We start from the raw sequence: 25,415 nt of genomic DNA on the forward strand, positions 1-25,415 counted from the left end.
ACTCTCTCACCATATAACGGTGCACCCCCCCGGGCCCCCCTCCTCTCTCTGTCTGTATAATAATCTGAGAGAGGGAAGGGGGGGTGTGAGAGAGAGAGATTTTACAATTTGCAGGGGCAGAAAAGATAGGTGCAGAGAGGGGGGGGGGTTGACCATGCAATGGGGAAAGAGATTATACAGTCCATATTACAATTAGCAGGGGCAGCAAAGGTGACAGAGGGGGGGGGGGTTTCATGGTGCACCCCCCTTTCTCTGTCACCTTTGCTGCCCCTGCAAATTGTAATCTGGACTGTATAATCTCTTTCCCCATTGCATGGCCAACCCCCCCCCCCCTACTCTCTGCACCTATCTTTCAAATGCAAAAAAAAATGTGTCATTTGAAAAAAAAAAAAATAATAATCTGCCTGCGCTTAGGACTGTGAATTGGGCTGCTGCCCCCCCTAGAAACCAATCCCCTAAAAGGGGTAGGTGAACGTGATAAAAAGTACCGGTATATAGTCCAATTGCAGGCCCAGTCCCAGTCCTCTGTCACCCAGTCCCCTGCTGTCACCCAGTCCCCTGTCACCCAGTCCCCTGCTGTCACCCAGTCCTCTGTCACCCAGTCCCCTGCTGTCACCCAGTCCCCTGCTGTCGCCAAGTCCTCTGTCACCCAGTCCCCTGCTGTCACCCAGTCCTCTGTCACCCAGTCCCCTGCTGTCACCCAGTCCTCTGTCACCCAGTCCCCTGCTGTCACCCAGTCCTCTGTCACCCAGTCCCCTGCTGACACCTAGTCCTCTGTCACCCAGTCCCCTGCTGACACCTAGTCCTCTGTCACCCAGTCCCCTGCTGTCGCCAAGTCCTCTGTCACCCAGTCCCCTGCTGTCACCCAGTCCCCTGCTGTCGCCAAGTCCTCTGTCACCCAGTCCTCTGCTGACACCTAGTCCTCTGTCACCCAGTCCTCTGTCACCCAGTCCCCTGCTGTCACCCAGTCCTCTGTCACCCAGTCCCCTGCTGTCGCCAAGTCCTCTGTCACCCAGTCCCCTGCTGACACCTAGTCCTCTGACACCCAGTCCTCTGTCACCCAGTCCCCTGCTGTCGCCAAGTCCTCTGTCACCCAGTCCCCTGCTGACACCTAGTCCTCTGTCACCCAGTCCTCTGTCACACAGTCCCCTGCTGTCACCCAGTCCTCTGTCACCCAGTCCCCTGCTGTCACCAAGTCCTCTGTCACCCAGTCCCCTGCTGACACCTAGTCCTCTGTCACCCAGTCCTCTGTCACCCAGTCCCCTGCTGTCGCCAAGTCCTCTGTCACCCAGTCCACTGCTGACACCTAGTCCTCTGTCACCCAGTCGCCCAGTCCTCTGTCACCCAGTCGCCCAGTCCTCTGTCACCCAGTCCCCTGCTGTCACCCAGTCTTCTGTCACCCAGTCCCCTGCTGTCACCCAGTCTTCTGTCACCCAGTCCCCTGCTGTCGCCAAGTCCTCTGTCACCCAGTCCCCTGCTTTCGCCAAATCCTCTGTCACCCACTCCTCTGTCACCCAGTCCTCTGTCACCCAGTCCTCTGTCACCCAGTCGCCTAGCCCTCTGTCACCCAGTCCTCTGTCACCCAGCCCTCTGTCACCCAGTCCCCTGCTGTCACCCAGTCCTCTGTCACCCAGTCCCCTGCTGTCACCCAGTCCCCTGCTGTCACCCAGTCCTCTATCACCCAGTCCCCTGCTGACACCTAGTCCTCTGTCACCCAGTCCTTTGTCACATAGTCGCCCAGTCCTCTGTCACCCAGTCCCCTGCTGTCACCCAGTCCCCTGCTGTCGCCAAGTCCTCTGTCACCCAGTCCCCTGCTGACACCTAGTCCTCTGTCACCCAGTCCCCTGCTGACACCTAGTCCTCTGTCACCCAGTCCTCTGTCACCCAGTCGCCCAGTCCTCTGTCACCTAGTCGCCCAGTCCTCTGTCACCCAGTCCCCTGCTGTCACCCAGTCCCCTGCTGTCACCCATTCCTCTGTCACCCAGTCCCCTGCTGACACCTAGTCCTCTGTCACCCAGTCCTCTGTCACCCAGTCGCCCAGTCCTCTGTCACCCAATCCCCTGCTGTCGCCCAGTCCTCTGTCACCCAGTCCCCTGCTGTCGCCCAGTCTGCTGTCACCCAGTCTGCTGTCACCCAGTCTGCTGTCACCCAGTCCTCTGTCACCCAGTCGCCAAGTCCTCTGTCACCCAGTCCCCTGCTGTCGGCCAGTCCTCTGTCACCCAGTCTGCTGTCACCCAGTCTGCTGTCACCCAGTCCTCTGTCACCCAGTCGCCCAGTCCTCTGTCACCCAGTCCCCTGCTGTCGCCAAGTCCTCTGTCACCCAGTCCCCCTGCTGTCGCCCAGTCCCCCTGCTGTCGCCCAGTCCAAGTGACAAGTGACACGCTGAATCTGGTAACGGGATGGGTGGCAAGTGACACACTAAATCTGGTGGCAGGGGACGCATGGCAAGTGACATGCTGAATCTGGTGACAAGGGACAAGTGGCAAGTGACATTTCCGAGTGTCTCCGATGCTCTCTGGCGCCCCCCACCTCTGGCCACATGCGGTATTGCATGCAATTGAAGTCAATGCGGAAACAAATATTTTCGTTTCCATTAACTTCAATGGGGAAACTCACTTTGATATGTGAGTACTTTGGATTACGAGCATTCTCCTGGAGCGGATTATGCTCGTAATCCGAGGTTCCACTGTATATATATATATATATATATATATCTCCCTAGCCCTATGTGCTTTCATATCTGTCTTATCTTTATATAATACGATCTTTAAATGTTTCTTTAAAATGTATGGTTTTCTCTTTTATGAACAAGAAAATAATGACGTTATGATGTTGGGCTGGTATAATAATGCTATGGGGCTGGTATGAAATGTTTTCCAGGGCTGGTTTTTACTCCCAGTCCGGCCCTGCCTGTAGCTCTGCGTCTCTTATTTGTTTAGCCTCCTCCGCTAACAGTTCCATCACTTTCAGCACCACATCCGCCGTTGGGTTCGGACCGAACCATGTTAGCTTCTCTCTCATTAGCTTGTTGGCTGGTGATTCCTCCTCCTGAATCACTGGTGTCTCCATCTCTTGTACTGCTGGCGTTGCTGCAACCAAGTTCTCCTGGTCTAGCTCCATTAATTCTGCTATGATGACCCGCTTGGTTTTGTTGCTAGCAATCCTTCCACGAACTTCCAGTAGTTCTTTCAGTGTATTTCTTTTAAGCAGGGTGTACCAGCCTTCCATTCACTGTTCCCAGTGTCTGCTTGGAATCCTGGTGTAAAGGAGAGTAGAAGGGAAAATCCCGCTGCTGCCAACCAGTTGTGATGGTAGTAGAAATCATCCCCGTCAAGCAGTCCCTTCTTCCCATAAAAGAAAATCACAGAATAATCCACACATGAGCCAAAGCTTAATGCTGGAACAAGACACACTTTAATAGCAGCATTCTCCTAGTTATATACAGTTTACAAGCTAATCATCAATCAAAGAACAATGAAATCTCCACCCCCTTTTCACACACTGAGGGCTCCCATACAGATTATAGGTAGACACTTTGGCGCCGACCCTGAAGACACATTTCTTTAGATAATGACATCAGTGAAGTTAATTACTAGTTGTAACAGAATACGTTATCTAGACAGCTTGGCCCCGCATATAGAAGAGGTAATTATCACAATGAAGCAATCAGAATAATTAACATGAGCCAATTATCTAATCATTTAGCCTGCTGATACAATACACATCTCTTAAGGGTAAACACAGGTCTTTTTCACACAACACACAGACCTTAAAATAGCAGGGAGAGAATTAAACTGAAGCATATAGGCAATTGCATACAAGTCCTTCACAATCAGATACAGGATATACTCAGGACACAGGAAAATCAGATCAGTCAGCACCGACAGTGAGCATCCCTTAAATAGCCCGTCTGGTGCTAACAGGAACTGTGGACACACTCCCACATGCATGCACACGTGCACTTGCCTAGTTAAAATTCTATGAGCGATGCACACGCATACATCTATGCACCAGTCTCCTTACTCAAATTACATTTTACATACATTCTGGTTGAACTGGATGGACCAGTGTTTTTATTCAACTGTACCAACTATGCAACTGTATGAAACAATATCATTATACCCCTTCCTGTGAGCACAGGCTATCATTGATACAATGGGCTGGGGGGGTATGGATACACAGGCCTAGGCTAACAGTACTGCAGCACTAAATGGTGCTCACACATTATTATAGGAGCTTCCTTAAAGGGGTTGTAAACCCTCATGTTATTTCACCTTAATGCATCCTATGCATTAAGGTGAAAAAACTTCTGGCAGTCACTGGCCCCCCAGCCCCCCCATTTTACTTACCTGAGCCGTAGAATTCACTCGGCAGTGACTAGCTTGTCATGGACCTTGAGATATTAAAGTGTTTCTACTTGACATCTGTTACACAGGAGAGGGACATTCAATGCAAGGCTTTTGAAATACCTTTTATTGTGTTCTGCAGGTTAAGAGCGGGTGTCAGACGACACGTCTCTAGGAGATAATTACCTCCTCTGTGTTTGAAGATGTATGTGTTAATGCTAAAAGACTTTGTATTGTTCTAAAGGTCAGAAGTCTCCTGTCAGCTGTATTGAATTAGCATTCTATTGTCTAAAGAAATGTAACCTCTCAGAGGTAGTAATTAAGTAGACCGGGTTATTGTGTACATTGATTACCCCCTGGGGCTTCTGTCTCAATACACAAGTCTTTCTATCCAAGCTATTGGACCAATCCCTGTTGACTATTTCAAGTCCTCATTTGCATGGTCAAGAAGGACCTGAGTGAAGACTGCATATACTTTACAATTGACCAATGGCAAAGCGGTTGTTGGGGGTGGGATGTTCCAAATTCTGTATAAAAGTGTGCTGTGTACTTGAAAATAAAGAGTCCTGCTTGACTCTGCAAACGTAGCCCGTCTCGTTTCTTGGAAGGGCATTCGATGGGATATACCGGCGGTACCTGCATATCGCAGCTTGCCAGGGAAAAGGACTTCTCCAACGGCTGAGACGCTCTCACTATCTGGGTAGCCGTCACATTGGTTGGCAGCGGTGGGATTTGCTCTCCAGTTACTGGGACAACTCCAAACCACCACCATGAATGACCAGCTATGCAGCCTGCAGGAGAACCATGCTAAAAGACTTGCTTGAGAGCCGTGGAGGGACCGGTGGGAAGAACAAGGCCACCCTGATCATTGCGCTAGCCGATATGGATCAGAGGGATGGTGATGCAGGACCCAGGTCAGTTGAAGACTTGTTCCAGCAGCGAGTTCAACAGCGGTTGGCATTATATGGTGCGAACCCATCAGAGACCGCCATACAGAATACCATTAGAGACCTCCAGCGGCAGGATGAGAGAGAACGAGAGCGACAACAGAGAGAACGAGAGCGGCAACAGGAGCTGAGAATTGCAGAAATACGGTGATCGGTGACAACGCCTAAAGAAGCAGCACCAAAGGAAAGAAGAGGAGAGGTACAGATACCAGTAACCATGGAAGAGGAATTCAGCAGAAGGTTGCGAGAGAAGCAGATACAGCGCAGAGGACCAGTATCAGAGGAGGTCCTGCTTGAATGGTCTGATTCGATCCGCTGCGAACTCTGGAAAGAAGCGCTAGCCCGTGAGCAGCGACACCAGGGAAAAGCTCTCCCCTCCATCCATGTAAGGTACTGGTCACAGTATGAAGTAAGAATGCTGTTATTAGGGGAACAACCGAAGCAGGAGTGGACAGCAGAGTTAAGCAGGCTGATCCGGGCAGAGATGCGGTTGGACGAGAGCTACAGAGCCCTCTGGTGGTATGTAGTCCAAGAGTGCCCGTGGTCAGCAGATGACAGCCCCACGGAAGGCTTTGGCTATGATGGCCTGGGATTGTTGTATTGGAGGATGTCCAGGGATCCCAACTTTGGGAGCGATCGGGAGTGGCGTTGGGAGGAAATAATGGAGCACAGAGAGCGAAGACTGAATGTCCCGGAAGTGCACTGGTTACAGGAAGATTTGGAATTCCTGGCCGCTCAGGAATGGGAACTGGAAATCGCCTACAAACAGCTGCTAGACTTCGCTCAGCAGCAGGGTGAGGTTCCCTTTACATGGAACTTTGAGGAAATATCAGCTGACAGTGATGAAATCCTGGCTGAAGAATCGGCAATGTGGCAGAGTAACAGTGGGCTTTGCCAACCTGCCCCTGTAGCTATGGACCCGGAGGTCTTATGGCGGATGCAGCAAGCGCTGACTGACCTTGATGATCCGGTTTCTGCATGGGATGATTTTGAATGGAGGATTGTGCCTGTCCAGCAGTATGCCAGTGAATCGGCAGTGGAAAATCTGGAGATTGCCATTCCCAAAGCTGAAGTACTGACCGCAGGGCCGAGCTCTGCTAACCTCTGCTCAGTACCTATAGCATCTTCTGGGTTCCATGGACAGGAGATGGTGAACCTCTATCCCCAGACACCAGTTGTAGAGACAGGGGATTTGATAGACTTTTCTGCTGAGGAAGAACAACCTGGGGAGCCTCCAGCAGAAGTGCTGGCAATAGGGCGGAGTGCTAGCCATCTCTGCCCAGCACCGGGACCAACTGTGGAGTTCCAGGGAGCCGGGGCGGTTGGCCCCCCTCCCCAGCAACAAGCTGAGGTGGTAAAGCTCGTACTCCCAGCTGAATCACTGGCAGCAGGACAGGATGCTACTGGCGGCTGCACCCCACCACAGCTTGAGCGAATATCGGTGGATGGGACTGTGGTCTCCACTCACAGCAACCCAGCGGAAGAGCTGGCAACAGAGAAGAGTGCTCCAGGCCTCTGCTCTCAACTAACAGAAGAGGGGGTTCCTGTGGTAGTGGATGGGACTCAGATCTCCACTGACACAACCCCAGAAAATGGTGCGGCACTGAGACAGGAGGATGTTGGCTTTGCTTTGCAAGCACCGGGGGATTTTCACCTAGCATCAGGGGATGGGACTTCAGTCTCCACTGGTATACCCCAGGAATGGTGGCCAGTTGGCCCAGATCCCCAACAGCATGATGAACTGAGCCCAGCCACCCTGTCTTCTCTCCAGCGGCTGAAGGGACTCCAGGGAGAAGGGCCAGTCCAGGCCTCTCCCCAGCGGCAGGCGTGTTCTCTGAGAGAGGCAGAGATTGGCTGGGTGAGTAATGCTCTGTTTGGGACAAGTTATCTGGGGTACTGGGTGGGTACCGGAATTGGGGTCTCTCCCAGTGTTAGTCTCCTGCCAAAGGGGGAGATGTGTGACAGACCTAGCCGGGACAGGGGCTTTTGGAGAGGACTGAATGCAAGCCTCTTGCCGTACGATTATGGGCCAGGACCTCAAAACAGGAAGGCAGATGGGTCATCCCAGCAGACAGTCCTGGAACTTTAAGACTACTTTTCCAACATCCTCGAGTTGACCCTTTTGGGTCCCACTGCGGCTGTTGGACTGTTTCCCAGGGGAAGTAATGTCATGGACCTTGAGATATTAAAGTGTTTCTACTTGACATCTGTTACACAGGAGAGGGACATTCAATGCAAGGCTTTTGAAATACCTTTTATTGTGTTCTGCAGGTTAAGAGCGGGTGTCAGACGACACGTCTCTAGGAGATAATTACCTCCTCTGTGTTTGAAGATGTATGTGTTAACGCTAAAAGACTTTGTATTGTTCTAAAGGTCAGAAGTCTCCTGTCAGCTGTATTGAATTAGCATTCTATTGTCTAAAGAAATGTAACCTCTCAGAGGTAGTAATTAAGTAGACCGGGTTATTGTGTACATTGATTACCCCCTGGGGCTTCTGTCTCAATACACAAGTCTTTCTATCCAAGCTATTGGACCAATCCCTGTTGACTATTTCAAGTCCTCATTTGCATGGTCAAGAAGGACCTGAGTGAAGACTGCATATACTTTACAATTGACCAATGGCAAAGCGGTTGTTGGGGGTGGGATGTTCCAAATTCTGTATAAAAGTGTGCTGTGTACTTGAAAATAAAGAGTCCTGTTTGAACTTACATACAGCCTGCCTGGTGTTTGTTCTTAATGGGTCTGAACGGCACATAGCTGTAGTTCGGACCCCGGAACCTTGGATGACTGGACCATCAGACGCTGCAATCTGCAAGCTGACTCACTGGTAGCAGAGGAGTGTCGGGAGAGCAGGACCTGGGCGAGCAAGGATCTCGTCACATAGCTGTCCCTCTCTCCATGGGGTCCCGACTCTTGATTGGATAGAATGATAGCAGTGCAGCCATTGGCTCCCGCCGCTGTCAATCAAATCCAATGATGTGGGCTCTGGGAGGCGTGGCCGAGTCATACATTCGACGGCTATGGACACCGAATGAATGACGCGGGAGCGCACCCGCAATGTAACCCCGGGAGAGTGCTTCTCTTAGGGGGTTATCTATTGTGATGAGGAGCCACGAGAGACGCTGAGGGACCACAGAAGTCACGGATCATGGCCACTCTGTGCAAAATGAGCTGCACAGTGGAGGTACATATGACATGTTTTCTATTAAAAAAAAAAAAAGCTTAAGGACCACCCACCTGTTATTACCTGAATAGTCAGCTGGAATTAAGGTATGTATGTAAAGTATAAAAAAAAAATAACTGTGGGGTGGGCAGGTTAAAACTTTGTGATGGGAGGACTGAGGCGCAGAGGCTGGAGGCTGAAGTTCAGTTTTTAAACTGTTTATCTATGTAAGCAACAGGTGGTAATGAGAGAAAAATACATAAAAAGGAACCCTCATGTTCCATCTGTTTCATATTTACCTGACATATAAAATATTATTTATTTATTACAGGTATTTATATAGCACAATTACTTACACAGTGCTTTACGTATATATTATACACTCACATCAGTCCCCACCCTCAAGGAGCTGACAATTGAAAGTGATATTAAAGTCTTGTTTTTTTTTATAAAAAACATGTTATACTTACCTGATCTGTGCAGTGGTTTTGCACGAGTGCACCCACAGCAAGCAGCTTGCTATGAGGGCACCTGAGCCAAGCCACTGCTCTATGTGGCCATTCAAACACAGAGCTATGGCTCGGCCCCGTCACTCTCTCTCCTCATTGGCTTTGATTGACAGCAGCAGCAGCCAATGGCGCCCCGCTACTGTCTCAGCCAATGAGGAAAGAGTACTGGCCAGCCGAAACTCTCGTGCAACAGCGCTGGATCAAAATGAGGCTCAGGTAAATATTATGGAGTGGCTGGGGGGTGGGGCTGCTGCATACAGAAGGTGTTTTATTTTAATGTATAAAATGAAGATAAGAAAACCTTCTAACTTTAGAGCCACTTTAAGGTCCTTAACTCACATTCATACTGTATATACACATACTAGAGCCAATTATCCTACCAGCACATCTTTGGAGTACAGGAGGAATCCCACACAGGCACACTAAGAACATGCAAAGTCCATGCAGGTAATGCCATGGTTGGGATTTAAAATGAAAACCCTATTGCTGCTAGGCAGGAGTGCTAGCCACCTGGCCACTGTGATACATTTTCTGCACATAAATAGGGTTGAGCGAACCCGAACTGTAAAGTTCGGGTTCGGTACGGACTTTGGGTTTTTCCCAAACCCGGACCCGAACCCGAATAATTGGAAAAAGTCTGGGTTCGGGTTCGGAGTTCGGGTATGTTTTGGCGCGCTGCACGGCAGCCAATCGCCATTCGTGTTACTACGGTGAGTGGGAATTGATCACAGCCATGCCTACTTATGGCATGGCTGTGATTGGCCAGTGCAGCATGTGACCCATCATGTGACCAGTCTCTATATTAGATAGAGGCACACAGCACAGATCGTCACTCTGCTTCACTCATGATAGGGAAAGGCTGCTGGAATCTGCTGCTTAGGGAAAGTCTTAGGCCCCATACTCACGACCAAACATGTCTGCTGAAACTGGTTCGCGGGCCAGTTTCAGCATACATGTTTGGTCGTGTGTGGGCGCGAGCGGGCCGAATTCCAGCAAACATTTGCCCGCCGGGCCTTTTCCCAGCGGACAAATATTCCTGGACTTGTTTTAAAACAGTCCGCTGGAATCCTGCCCGCTCGGACATGTACGGTCGTCAGTACAGACCTACCGTACATGTCCAGGCGCCCGCCGTCCCTCGCATGCGTCGAATGACTTCGACGCATGCGTGGAAGCATTTTAAAGGCAGGCCGCCCACGTCGCCGCGTCATTGTCGCGGCGACACCGCGTCATCGGCGCGGCGACACCGCGGACACGCCCCGCGTATTGTTTACGCGCGGACTTCTGTACGATGGTGTGTACAACCATCGTACAGAAGCCCTCTGGCAGACATGTACGGTGAAAACGGTCCGACGGACCGCTTTCACCGTACATGTTTGTCCGTGTGTACCCGGCCTTAGGTGTATCTGGCTCGTTTTCACTGTATTTCACTTATGTGAGGGAAAGGTTGCTTAATCTGCTCAGGGACAGTGTTAGGTCTATGCTGGTATACTGCTCCAGAAATATCAAGAAGCACACTTTATTTCTTTGATATCTGCATCATCTTATGGCATCTGGCTCGTTGTCACTGCTTCACTTATGTGAGGGAAAGGCTGCTGAATCATAGGGACAGTTTTAGGTGTATGTTGCTCCAGAAATATCAACAAGCACTCTATTCCTGTGACATCTGCTGTGCTCAGGGCTGGACTTACCATTGGGCTTGACTGGGCTCAAGCCCATGGGCCCCGCCCAATAGGGGGCCCCCTTTTTTTATTAAAAAAATGTTTTTTTTATATATTTTTTATATATATAAAAATATATATATATTTTATTATTATTATTTATTATTATTAAAGGGCCCAGAGGTCTCCAGGGCCCCTGGATGGCAACCCCCTTTTTTTGTTTTTTTAGGGGTCCGGAGGTCCCCAGGGGCCTTGAGGCCCCCCGGGCCCCGGACGGCAACCCCCCTTTTTTTATTTATTTTTTATTTAACCACTTAACCACCAGCCGCCGTCATATAACGGCGGCAAGGTGGTTGCTTAACTGGGGGTCGCCGTTATTTAACGGCGCCCACCAGAAGCAGTAATGCGCGCCGCCTCGGGCGCGCACACTGAAAATTCTGTGCGCGCCGGGTCTATGAGACCCGGCGCTACACAGATCTCGGTAACTGACCAACAACAGCGGTCTTTTACCATGTGATCGCGCCGTCCAATGACGGCGCGATCACATGTAAACAAACCGGCGTCATTTGATGACGCCGGTTCCTCCCTCCTCTCGCTGTACCGATCGGTACAGTGTGAGAGGAGAGCGCGGATGGCAGCAGCAGTGTGGGATGGATCTGTGACTATTGCAGTCACAGATCCATCCATCCCTGCTCAGCCATCCATGCATTAACCCCTGCAATACTCTGCCTTCCCTGTGCAATACTCTGCATTAACCCCCTGCAATACTCTTCCTTCCCTGTGCAATACTCTGCATTAACCCCCTGAGATACTCTTCCTTCCCTGTGCAATACTCTGCATTAACCCCCTGCAATACTCTTCCTTCCCTGTGCAATACTCTGCAATAACCCCTGCAATACTCTGCCTTCCCTGCGCAATACTCTGCAATGCTCTGCCTTCCCTGCGCAATTACTCTGCAATACCCCCGCGCAATACTCTGCAATACCCCCCGCGCAATACTCTGCAAAACCCCCGCGCAATACTCTGCAAAACCCCCACGCAATACTCTGCAAAACCCCCGCGCAATACTCTGCAAAACCCCCGCGCAATACTCTGCAAAACCCCCGCGCAATACTCTGCAATACCCCCGCGCAATACTCTGCAGTACCCCTTGCGCGATACTCTGCAATACCCCCGCGCAATACTCTGCAATACCCCCGCGCAATACTCTGCAATACCCCCGCGCAATACTCTGCAATACCCCCGCGCAATACCCCCGCACAATACTCTGCAATACCCCCGCGCAATACTCTGCAGTACCCCCTGCCAGTACTCTGCAGTACCCCCGCACAATACTCTGAAATACCCCCCGCACAATACTCTGCAATACCCCCCGCACAATACTCTGCAATACCCCCCGCACAATACTCTGCAATACCCTCCACACAATACTCTGCAATACCCTCCACACAATACTCTGCAATACCCCCCACACAATACTCTGCAATACCCCCTGCCAGTACTCTGCAGTACCCCCGCACCAATACTCTGCAATACCCCCCACACAATACTCTGCAATACCCCCCGCACAATACTCTGCAATACCCCCCGCACAATACTCTGCAATACCCCCGCACAATACTCTGCAATACCCCCCACACAATACTCTGCAATACCCTCCACACAATACTCTGCAATACCCTCCACACAATACTCTGCAATACCCCCCACACAATACTCTGCAATACCCCCCACACAATACTCTGCAATACCCCCCACACAATACTCTGCAATACCCCCGCACCATACTCTGCAATACCCCCGCACCAATACTTTGCAATACCCCTGCCAATACTTTGCAATACCCCGGCCAATACTTTGCAATACCCCCGCACCAATACTTTGCAATACCCCCGCACCAATACTTTGCAATACCCCAACACCAATACTCTGCAATACCCCAACACCAATACTCTGCAATACCCCAACACCAATACTCTGCAATACCCCAACACCAATACTTTGCAATACCCAGAAAATACTCTAGGGAAAAAAATGTGTTTTAACCACTTCCCGCCCACGTCATATGAGGTCCTTGACTTTGTGCAGGGATATCTAAATGATGCCTGCAGCTACAGGCATCATTCAGATATCATTTTTTTCAGCCAGCGATTCCCTACACCATAAGAATGATCATGGCGGCTGTTTTGCCTCTTGATCGTTCTTACGGGAGGCAAAAGTGGACGTCCCCACTCCCTTCGCCCTCCGGTGCTTCTTCTGACTCACCGCTGCGATCGAAGCCAGGATCGTTTTTTTTTTGTTTTTTTTTCAGGCTTCCCAGCCTAGAGGTGAGATGTGGGGTCTTATTGACCCCATATCTCACTGTAAAGAGGACCTGTCATGCTATATTCCTATTACAAGGGATGTTTACATTCCTTGTAATTGGAATAAAAGTGATCAAAACATTTATTTTTGGGGAAAAACGTGTCAAACTAAAATAAATAAAGTAAAATGAACAATAAAAATAAAAAAAAAATATTTAAAGCGCCCCTGTTCCCGCGTGCTCGTATACAGAAGCGAATGTGTACGTAAGTCCCGCCCACATATGAAAACGGTGTTCAAACCACACATGTGGGGTATCGCTGCGAACGTTAGAGCGAGAGCAATCATTTTGGCCCCAGACCTCCTCTGTAACTAAAAACATGTAACCAGTAAAACATTTAAAACGTCGCCTATGGGGATTTTTAAGTAGCAAAGTTTGGCGCCATTCCACAAGCGTGTGCAATATTGAAGGGTGACATGTTGGGTATCTATTTACTCGGCGTAACTTCATCTTTCATATTATGCAAAAACATTGGGCTAACTTTAATGTTTTTTTTTTTAAAAAGCACAAAACTGTTTTATTTCCCAAAAAAATGCGTTCGAAAAATTGCTGTGCAAATACCATGCGCGATAAAAAGTTGCAACGACCGCCATTGTATTCTCTAGGGTCTTTGCTAAAAAAGCATATATAATGTTTTGGGGTTCTATGTAATTTTCTAGCAAATAAATGATGATTTTTACATGTAGGAGAGAAATGTCAGAACTGGTCTGGGTGCTCCAGAACGCCTGATGGTGCTCCCTGCATGTTGGGCCTCTGTATGTGGCCACGCTGTGTAAAAGTCTCACACATGTGGTATCGCCATACTCGGGAGGAATAGCAGAATGTGTTTTGGGGTGTATTTTGTGGTATGAATATGCTGTGTGCGAGAAATAACCTGCTAATATGAAACTTTTGTGGAAAAAAAATAAAAATAAAAAAAACCTTGACTTTGCAAAGAATTGTGGGAAAAAATTACAACTTCAAAAAACTCACCATGCCTCTTTCTAAATACCTTGGAATGTCTTCTTTCCAAAAAGGGGTCATTTAGGGGGTATTTGTACTTTTCTGGCATGTTAGGGTCTCAAGAAATGAGAAAGGCCGTCAGTACTTCAGATGTGATCAAATTGATAAATTTTCAGTAATTGGTACCATAGCTTGTAGACCCTATAACTTTCACCCAGACTAAATAATAACCCAATTTTTTTTTTTTTAACCAAAGATATGTAGCAGTATACATTTTAGGCCAAATTTATGAAGAAAAATTCATTTTTTGCAAAATGTTATAATAGAAATGAAAAAAAAATTCATTTTTTTACAAAATTTTCGTTCTTTTTTCATTATTAGCGGAAAAAATAAAAACCGCAGAGGTGATCAAATACCACCAAAAGAAAGCTCTATTTGTGGGAAAAAAAGGACAAAAATTTCATTTGGTTACAGTGTTGTATGACTGAGTTATTGTCATTCAAAATGTGAGAGCACCGAAAGCTGAAAATTGGTCTGGTTATTAAGGGTGTTTAAGTGCCCAGTTGTCAAGTGGTTAATAAATATTTTTTTTATATATTATATATATATATATATATATATATATATATATATATATATATATATATATATATATATATATATATATATATAATATATATATATATAATATATATATATATATATATATATATATATATATATATATATATATATATATATATATATATATATATATATATATATATATATATTATTATTTATTATTATTAAAGGGCCCAGAGGTCTCCAGGGCCCCCGGATGGCAACCCCTTTTTTTTATATTTTTTATATATATTTATTTTTTATTAAAGTAGAGTTCCAACCACAATTAGCATTTTTTAAATGTATGTCCTTTCATCATGCATTTTTATAATATAAATCCGGTCACTTACTATTTTACAATCCGCCGCCGATCCGCATAGATATTCAAAAAAGGATATTTTTATAAACTATATCTACACCGTTGTCATTTTGCTTTTGGGCATTGTGAAGCATACAAGCATTTACTTCCTGGAAGTCTTGGATGGGGAGTGATAATTGGACAGCGCACTGCATCCTGGGAAATTATGACACACATTTCCCAGGAGCATTAGAGGGAGATGATGTCAGAATCATAGGTTATTTCAAAGGCAGATTTCGTGGGACTGCATAGCAACAGGCATTTCCAGATGAGTACAAAAAAAATATATTTTTTTTAAACTTTTTTAGGTCTAATGAGCACATTAATGAAAAAAAAAATTTGGGATGGAAACTCCACTTTAAAGGGCTCAGAGGTCCCCAGGGCCCCATGTGGCAACCCCCCCTTTTTTATTTATTTTTATAAATGTTTATTTTTTTATTTTTGTTTATATTTTTTTATTTTTAATTAAAAGGCCCAGAGGCCCCAGATGGCAACCTCCATTTTTTTATGTATTTTTTATAAATGTTTATTTTTTTTATTTTTATTTTTATTTACCACTTAAGGACCGGACCAATATGCTGCTACATGACCCAAGGGGTTTTTACAATTCGGCACTGTGTCGCTTTAACAGACAATTGCGCAGTCGTGCGACGTGGCTCCCAAACAAAATTGGCGTCCTTTTTTCCCCACAAATAGAGCTTTCTTTTGGTGGTATTTGATCACCTCTGCGGTTTTTTTTTTTTTGCGCTATAGACAAAAATAGAGCGACAATTTTGAAAAAAATGCAATATTTTTTTCTTTTTGCTATAATAAATATCCCCCAAAAACATATATACATTTTTTTTCTCAGTTTAGGCCGATACGTATTCTTCTACCTATTATCGTTTATCGATTGGTTTGCGCAAAATTTATAGCGTTTACAAAATAGGGGATAGTTTTATTGCATTTTTATAAAAAAAAATGTTTTACTACTAATGGCGGCGATCAGCGATTTTTTTCGTGACTGCGACATTATGGCTGACACTTGGGACAATTTTGACACATTTTTGAGACCATTGTCATTTTCACAGCAAAAAATGCATTTAAGAGCCCATTCACACCTAGGCGTTTTGTCGCCTGTAGCTCACAAACGCCAGAGGGACCAAAATACATTAAAGTCTATGGGGATGGTTCACATCTGAACGCTGATGTGCCTGACGCCCATCGCCTGTAGCCAAAAAAAGTTCCGGACCCTTTTTTGTCGCGCGTTTCCATTTCCCATAGAAAGTAATGGAAACGCTCAATTCAAGCGACTTGCGCGACAACGGGCGTTTGCTACGGGCGTTTCGTCGCTTTAATCAATAGAACTTGTCGCCCATGCAGAAGATTAAAAAAATCTACCAACATAGCAACAAGTGATGAAAAGATGATAGTTTTTCCTATTGGCTAAAAAAAAAAACATCAAAGTACAAAAACGTCGGACAACGCTGTATGCAAACGTGCAAATAAGCATGAATACGCGCGACAAAACGCTGGAAAAAAACGCCGAAAAAAACGCAGAACGACCGACGCTCAGGTGTGAATGCAGCCTTAATTGCATTGTTTATTGTGAAAATGACAGTTGCAGTTTGGGAGTTAACCACAGGGGGCGCTGTAGGATTTAGTGTTCACCTAGTGTGTGTTTACAACTGTAGGGGGTGTGGCTGTAGGACTGATGTCATCGATCGAGTCTCCCTATAAAAGGGATCACACGATCGATGCTTGCCATAGTGAAGCACGGGGAAGCCGTGTTTACATACGGCTCTCCCCGTTCTTCAGCTCCGGGGAGCGATCGCGACGGAGCGGCTATAAACAAATAGCCGCACCGTCGTCCCGGATTGCTCCCCGATCCGGGACTTCGACCGCCGACCCACGTCTAGGCAGGGACGTACAGGTATGCCAATGTGCCTGTACGTGCCATTCTGCCGACGTATATCTACATGCCGCGGTCAGGAAGCGGTTAAAGGGCCCAGAGGTTTCTTTTTATTAAAGGGCCCAGAGGTACCCAGGGCCCCGGATGGCTACCCCCCTTTTTTTTATATACAGTACAGACCAAACGTTTGGACACACCTTCTCATTCAAAGAGTTTTCTTTATTTTCATGACTATGAAAATTGTAGATTCACACTAAAGGCATCAAAACTATGAAGTAACACATGTGGAATTCTACAGAACAAAAAAGTGTGAAACAACTGAAAATATTTTTCATATTCTAGATTCTTCAAAGTAGCCGCCTTTTGCTTTGATTACTGCTTGGCACACTCTTGGCATTCTCTTGATGAGCTTCTCCTGTTTCACGCTAACCAGAAAAATCACCCCGCGTCAACATGGACTCCCCCACCCATTCTGGGTAAAACTATCACCCCTAGCACCAAAGTCAAAAGTCTCTGAGTCATTTTCGATACCTACATGACAATGGATGCACAAATAGGGTCAGTAGCCAGCGGATTGGCTTTTATCCCGAAAGAGGACATTGCAGTCGTGGTGGGAACAATCATCAATTCCAGACTCGACTACGCAAATGCCCTCTATCTAGGACTCCCCAAATACCAAATCACTCGTCTGCAAGTCGTTCAAAATACGGCCGCTCAACTAGTGACTGGAAAAAACCATGGGAATCAATCTCACCTTCACTGAGATCCCTTCATTGGTTGCCAGTAAAAGACAGAATCACTTTCAAGGCACTCTGCCTAATGCATAAGTGTATTCAAGGAAACGCCCCCCAATATCTATGCGAAAAAATAAAAGCCCATAACCCCAATCGCATTCTGCGATCCACCAATCAAAACCTCCTCCAGATACCCAAAGCCAGATACCAGTCCAAAGGAGATCGAAGATTTGCAGTCCAAGGACCCTGCCTGTGGAATGCACTACCAACCACCATCCGACTGGAGTCGGACCACTTGGCCTTTAGGAGAAAGATTAAAACCCATCTCTTCTGAGGTCAAGGGGTTCCTTACCCATGAAATGGATACAGCGCCCAGAGGCGATTCAGTTCGCATGTGTTGCGCTTTACAAGTCTCTCTCTCTCTCTCAAGAGATAGTCACCTGGCGCAGCACCCCATCACTCTTCTTCTTGGTCAAATAGCCCTTACACAGCCTGGAGGTGTGTTTGGGGTCATTGTCCTGTTGAAAAATAAATGATGGTCCAACTAAACGCAAACCGAATGGAATAGCATGCCGCTGCAAGATGCTGTGGTAGCCATGCTGGTTCAGTATGCCTTCAATTTTGAATAAATCCCCAACAGTGTCATCAGCAAAGCACCCCCACACCATCACACCTCCTCCTCCATGGGAACCAGGCATGTAGAGTCCATCCGTTCACCTTTTCTGCATCGCACAAAGACACGGGGGTTGGAACCAAAGATCTCAAGTTTGGACTCATCAGACCAAAGCACAGATTTCCACTGGTCTAATGTCCATTCCTTGTGTTCTTAAAGTGGGAGTTCACCCAATTGCTTTTTTTTTTCTATTTTCCCCTTAGATTCCTGCTCGTTGTGTCTAGGGGAATCGGCTATTTGTTTTAAAATATGATCCGTACTTACCCGTTTTCGAGATGCATCTTCTCCGTTGCTTCCGGGTATGGGTCTTCGGGAGCGGGCGTTCCTTCTTGATTGACAGTCTTCCGAGAGGCTTCCGACGGTCGCATCCATCGCGTCACTCGTAGCCGAATGTCGGTGCGGCTCTATACTGCGCCTGCGCACCGACGTTCGGCTTCTTTCGGAAAATCGTGACACGATGGATGCGACCGTCGGAAGCCTCTCGGAAGACTGTCAATCAAGAAGGAACGCCCAGTCCCGCAGCCAATACCCGGAAGCGGCGGAGAAGATGCATCTCGTAAACGGGTAAGTACGGATCATATTTTAAAACAAATAGCCGATTCCCCTAGACAAAACGAGCAGGAATCTAAGGGGAAAATGTGTAAGCTATGGGTGAACCTCCGCTTTAAGCCCAAACAAGTCTCTTCTGCTTGTTGCCTTTCTTTAGCAGTGGTTTCCTAGCAGATATTCTACCATGAAGGCCTGATTCACACAGCCGCCTCTTAACAGTTCTAGAGATGTGTCTGCTGCAAAAGGAGAACCTAGAATATGAAATATATTTTCAGTTGTTTCACACTTTTTTGTTATGTATAATTGCACATGTGTTAATTCATAGTTTTGATGCCTTCAGTGTGAATCTACAATTTTCATAGTCATGAAAATAAAGAAAACTCTTTGAATGAGAAGGTGTGTCCAAACTTTTGGTCTGTACTGTATATATATTTTTCTTTATTTCTTCTTTTTTTTGTAAAGGCCCCCCCCCCCCCCGGCTTCTCAATTTCAGGCGGCAGCACCCCTCCCCCCGGTTCTCTGCTCCAGGGGGCCCATGCCTTAAGCTGTGTAAGGGCCTAAGGGGCCCCAAAATTCCTGATGGCGACCCTGCGCATACCTCCCAACACGCACTGATTCTGCGGGACTTTCCCGCACAGACAGCTTCTTCCCGCAGTCCCGCGAAAAGGTTAATTTTCCCGCACTGCAAGAGGAGGCAGCACAGAAGCAGGAGGAACCGGAGCGGTGTGTGGAGGACTGTGGCTGCTGAAGGGAAGAAAGCTGACAGCCGGTCTAATGACAGTCTGTGGCCCCGGCTGTCGGCACAGGTGAGAGGCACTCCCCCCCCTCTCAACAACTGCAAAACCCCCCCAGGAGGAATCGGAGCGGTGTGTGGATGTCTGCTTAAGGGAAAAGAACCGACACATTCCGTGCACAGGTGAGAGGCACCCCCCCGCTCAACAAATTTAATTCGCCCCCCCACCGCTCAACAACTTTAATGCTTTAATGCGCCCCCCCGCTCAACAACTATGATCCCCCCCCTCACTCAACATCTTCGACCCCCCCCCCAATTCTCGGCTCCAGGGGGCCCCTTCAACACTCAAGCCCAGGGGCCCCCACCACCCTAAGTCCTGTCCTGGCTGTGCTTCATATAGTTTAGGAATTTTGTTCAACTATAGGGGCAGTTTGCAATCTATAGGTGACTCTGAATATTTCAACAGCAGTACACCTGCCACACCACCTGTGCACCTGTGATATACTGTGTTTCTGTCAAGTACATAGTCAGGGAGAGTTTCCTGAAATATTTTTCCTAGAGGGGCAGTCAGCACTCTATAGGTGACTGAGTATTTCAACAGCAGTAAACCTGCCACACCACCTGTGCACCTGTGATATACTGTGTTTCTGTCAAGTACATAGTCAGGGAGAGTTTCCTGAAATATTTTTCCTAGAGGGGCAGTCAGCACTCTATAGGTGACTGAGTATTTCAACAGCAGTACACCTGCCACACCACCTGTGCACCTGTGATATACTGTGTTTCTGTCAAGTACATAGTCAGGGAGAGTTTCCTGAAATATTTTTCCTATAGGGGCAGTCAGCACTCTATAGGTGACTGAGTATTTCAACAGCAGTACACCTGCCACCCCACCTGTGCACCTGTGATATACTGTGTTTCTGTCAAGTACATAGTCAGGGAGAGTTTCCTGAAATATTTTTTCTATAGGGGCAGTCAGCACTCTATAGGTGACTGAGTATTACAACAGCACTACACCTGCCACACCACCTGTGCAGCTGTGATATACTGTGTTTCTGTCAAGTACATAGTCAGGGAGAGTTTCCTGAAATATTTTTCCTACAGGGGCAGTCAGCACTCTATAGGTGACTGAGTATTTCAACAGCACTACACCTGCCACACCACCTGTGCACCTGTGATATACTGTGGTTCTGTCAAGTACATAGTCAGGGAGAGTTTCCTGAAATATTTTTCCTATAGGGGCAGTCAGCACTCTATAGGTGACTGAGTATTTCAACAGCAGTACACCTGCCACACCACCTGTGCACCTGTGATATACTGTGTTTCTGTCAAGTACATAGTCAGGGAGAGTTTCCTGAAATATTTTTCCTAGAGGGTGTCACGTACCTGGTTGACGAGCCCGACGTGCAAGGAGTGGCTGCCCTTGCTCCTCTGACCACAAGACCCCTGGTAGAGCAGACAGGGGGCTCGGGGGTACAGAGTCGCACGAGTGCCGGTTGCAGCGCTGGTGCTGAGCTGAGAGGAGCTCCAGAGGTCCCGGACTGCGTAGGGAAGCAGGTGCAAGCTGGCGGACCCAATAGGCAGGTGGAGGCGAAGGAAGCAGACGAGACAGCAACAGCGGGGAAGGTGTATTGTAGTCCAGTGGAGACAAGTCCCAGCAGAAGGATCCACTGACAGGTATTGGATCCGGTACAGGTGCGGTAGGCAAGCAGAGTCAAGTCCAGGCAGAGTCGGCAACAGGCGGGCAGCAGAAGGTACAGTGGGTCAGGCAGGAGAATGGTCAAACGATCCGTAGTCAGGGCAGGCGGCAAGCAAGGAGAAACAGGTACAAGCCGGGTGATCAGGAACAGGTGCAACAGGAACAAGGGTACAAGGATCACAGGAAGCGCTGTAGACTGGTCAGCAAGAAGTGCAGGGATCAGGATCCTTTTGAATCCAAGTTTGGCGCCAAAACGGCGTCCTCACGTGCATGCGCGCCGCCGCCGGTGCGCGCGCCCGTGCGCATTACGGTGCCGCGATTGCGCCGCGATTGTGCCGCGATTGCTAGTGCGCGCGCCCGTGCACGCCGAAGTGCAGCTACTGCCATCTAGTGGCCGGAATTGTTCATGACATTGCCCCCCTCCAATGGGCAGCCTCCGGATGCCCAACTGAGACAACTTGAGAGGATGAGCATCTTTAAAGGACTGGACCAATCTTTCCGCATGGATGTTACATTCTGGTTCCCATGAATTATCTTCGGGTCCATAGCCCTTCCATTTCACTAAGAACTGGATCTGGTTGCCTCTCTTTCTATAGTCCAGGATGGATTCCACCTCTAACTCTTCCTCACCGTCGACTAGAACTGGTTCAGGAGGCCCGGTGTCCCTCTGAGGGAAAGGATCAGGGACATCAGGTTTGAGAAGAGTAACGTGGAACACTGGATGGATGCGAAAGGATTCAGGCAGTTACAATTCATACGCCAGGTTATTGATTTTCCTCTTGACGGGAAAGGGACCCAAAAATTTAGGACCCAATTTCTTTGATGGACAGGCCAGTTTCAGGTTTTGAGTGGATAGCCACACCTGGTCTCCTGGTTCTAGGATAAGCTCCCCCCTCCTTTTCCTGTCAAACACCTCTTTGTTATACTCCTGCGTCTTGGTCATGGTTTCCTGCAGAATCCTATTGTTGGTGCTGAAAAAGTTCAAAGTCTCCTGGACCGCGGGTACCGTACTTTCAGGGACAGAGTTAGACATGAACAATGGGTGGAAGCCGTAGTTTGCATAAAACGGAGATTGTCTTGTGGCGGAGTGAACAGAGTTATTATACGCAAACTCGGCTAAGGGCAGCAAGGAAGCCCAATCTTCTTGGGAAAAGGAAGAGAAACAGCGTAGGTATTGTTCAACAGTCTGATTAGCTCTCTCCGTCTGACCGTTCGACTGCGGGTGGTACGGTGAGGAGAACGACAGGCCGATATTAAGGGCTTCGCAGAGTGCTCTCCAAAACCTGGACGTAAATTGTACCCCCCGGTCGGATACAATATTTGCAGGAACCCCGTGGAGTCTCACAATTTCTTTGATGAACATCCTCGCTGTCTCAGAAGCAGAGGGTGTGCCCCTCATGGGCAAGAAGTGAGCCATTTTGGAGAGTCTATCCATCACCACGAAGATGGTGGTAAAGCCCTTTGACCGGGGAAGTTCAACGATGAAATCCATGGAGATCATCTTCCAAGGTCTTTCTGGTACCGACAGTGGCTTCAGTAATCCCCAGGCTCTAGACTTACTTCCCTTGTTCCGTATACAAGTGGCACAGGACTCCACGTATTTCCTGCAGCCTGTTAAAAGTTGGGGCCACCAGAACGTACGCTGTAACAACTCTGACGTTTTGTGCACCCCGAAATGACCGGCCAGCTTGTGATCGTGACAAGACTTTAGGACGGTGACCCGTACACCTTCAGGTACAAAAATTCTGTCTTGATGCCACAACAACCCATCCTTTAGCTGAAGATCCGAACTAGGTAAGGGAGGAAGGCTGGATGAGGCTTGCTTGATTTGCGATAGCAGGTCTTCTTGAAGAAGCAGGAAGTTTTTGGAGGACAAGATGGTGTCCGGAGGAGTAGAGATTTCTGAGTCACCATACATACGGGAAAGGGCATCGGGCTTGGAATTTTTTGACCCAGGTCTGTACGTTATGTGGAACACAAATCTTGTGAAGAATAATGCCCACCTGGCCTAACGTGGTTTTAGTCTTTTAGCAGATTTGAGATACTCAAGATTCTTGTGGTCAGTATATATCAGGATCGGATGAGCTGCGCCTTCCAGAAGGTACCGCCACTCTTCCAGGGCGGCCTTGATTGCCAGCAGTTCCCGGTACCCCACACCATAGTTCCTTTCAGGTTCAGACAACTTGCGGGAAAAAAATGCAACAGGGTGTAAGAGAGCCTTGGGGCCCTGTCTTTGGGAGAGGATCGCCCCAACAGCGGTTTCTGAAGCATCCACCTCTAGGATGTAGGGCAGGCTAGCATCAGGATGTCTGAGGATGGATGCTGATACGAACAAGTCCTTTAGCTTCTCAAAAGCCGACTGGGCCTCTGGGGACCATTGTAATCGACTGGCTTGTTTGGTTAGGCTGGTTATCGGGGCAATGATACTGGAGAACCCTCGGATAAACTTTCTATAAAAATTTGCGAAAGCCAACAAAACGTTGGACACCCTTTTTGTCCTTGGGTGCCGGCCAATCAAGGATTGCAGAGACCTTTTGAGGATCCATTTTGATACCTTCCACTGAAATTATGAGACCCAGGAACTGTATGCTCTGGCGCTCGAACTCACACTTCTCGGGTTTTGCATAAAGTCCATGCAACCGCAGGCGGCCGAGCACACACCTCACATGTTCCCGATGTTTACTAAGAGAAGGGGAGAAGATGAGGATGTCGTCCAGGTACACAATAACAAAAAGGTCAAGGTAGTCTCTGAAGATGTCGTTCACAAAATGTTGAAATGTGGCAGGGGCGTTACAGAGCCCGAAGGGCATGACCAGATATTCAAAATGTCCGAAGCAGGTACGGAAGGCCGTCTTCCACTCGTCTCCGTCACGAATACGTACCAGGTTGTACGCCCCGCGGAGATCCAATTTTGTGAAGATGACTGCCACGCCCAAGCGTTGGAATAACTCAGGTACCAAGGGTAGCGGGTACCGATTCTTAATAGTCACTTTGTTCAATTCCCTGTAATCCACACAGGGGCGGAGGGAGTGGTCTTTCTTCTCTACAAAAAAAATCCCAGCCCCTGCCGGAGAGGTGGACGGGCGAATGAACCCCTTCCTGAGATTCTCATCAATGTAAGTTTTTAGGTTCTCAAGCTCAAGTCCTGTCAAGGGGAAAATTCTCCCAAAGGGAATTTCAGCTCCTGGGAGGAGCTCTATCGGGCAATCGTAGGCCCTATGCGGAGGAAGGGTCTCAGCTCCCTTCTTACTGAACACGTCCAGGAAGTCGTGGTATGCACTAGGGACAACTTGGAGACTTTCAGGGTCAGAGTCCATGCAGAGCAGGGGAGACGAGGAGGGTGATACTTGAAGGCAATGTTGACGACAGTAAGGAGAGTCGAGAATAATTTCCCCAGAGATCCAGTTGATTTGTGGATTGTGGGCTTGTAGCCACGGCATGCCTAGGATAACAGGGAATATGGGTGACTCGATAATATCTAGGCACAAAAGTTTGTGGTGGATGTCAGCAATTGTTGTAGCCAGAGGCAAAGTCCCTTGGACAACCGGCCCGGAATCAATTATAGCGTGGACCGGAATATTCCTTCCGGGGAGCTGAAAGACAACGGAGACAGCCAGATGAGTTGAGCAATTCTTGGGGAAGGCGGGTATATGGACAGACGACAAAAAGAGGGACTTACGAAGCTTCGCCGGGCAGGATCTCACGAAATGTCCGGATTCCCCGCAGTACAGGCACAGATTATTGCTTCTTCGACGTTGGCGCTCCTCTGGGGTAAGAGATGGACGAAGGAGCCCCAGCTGCATGGGTTCCGAAGTGTCAGGTGGTGAAGAGGTCATTGGGACCGGTGGAGCCGAGTTGGCGAAGGAGGGTACTCGCGGCAACATCCAGACTGGGCGTGACGGACCGGTGGCTCGTTCAGACCGGCGTTCTCTCAGGCGTCTGTCAATCTGGATTGTCAAATTAATTAAGGTGTATAAAGTCCCAGGGACACCTACCCGAGCCAACTCGTCCTTAAGTGAATCTGAGAGGCCAAGGCGGAACTGGTAGCAAAGGGCCGAATCATTCCAGCTGGTGTCTGAGCTCCACCTCCGAAACTCAGACACATAGTCCTCTGCTGGTCTGCGACCCTGTTGGAGGGCATGTAGGGCGGCCTCCGCGGTGGCAGCTTGATGTGGATCCTCGTATAGCAAGGACATAGCTTGAAAGAAGGTGGTTAGGGTATCCAGGGAAGTGTATTTTTGTTCCAGAAGG

This window comes from Rana temporaria, chromosome 3 (assembly GCF_905171775.1).
Source record: "Rana temporaria chromosome 3, aRanTem1.1, whole genome shotgun sequence".
Classification (NCBI taxonomy): domain Eukaryota; kingdom Metazoa; phylum Chordata; class Amphibia; order Anura; family Ranidae; genus Rana; species Rana temporaria.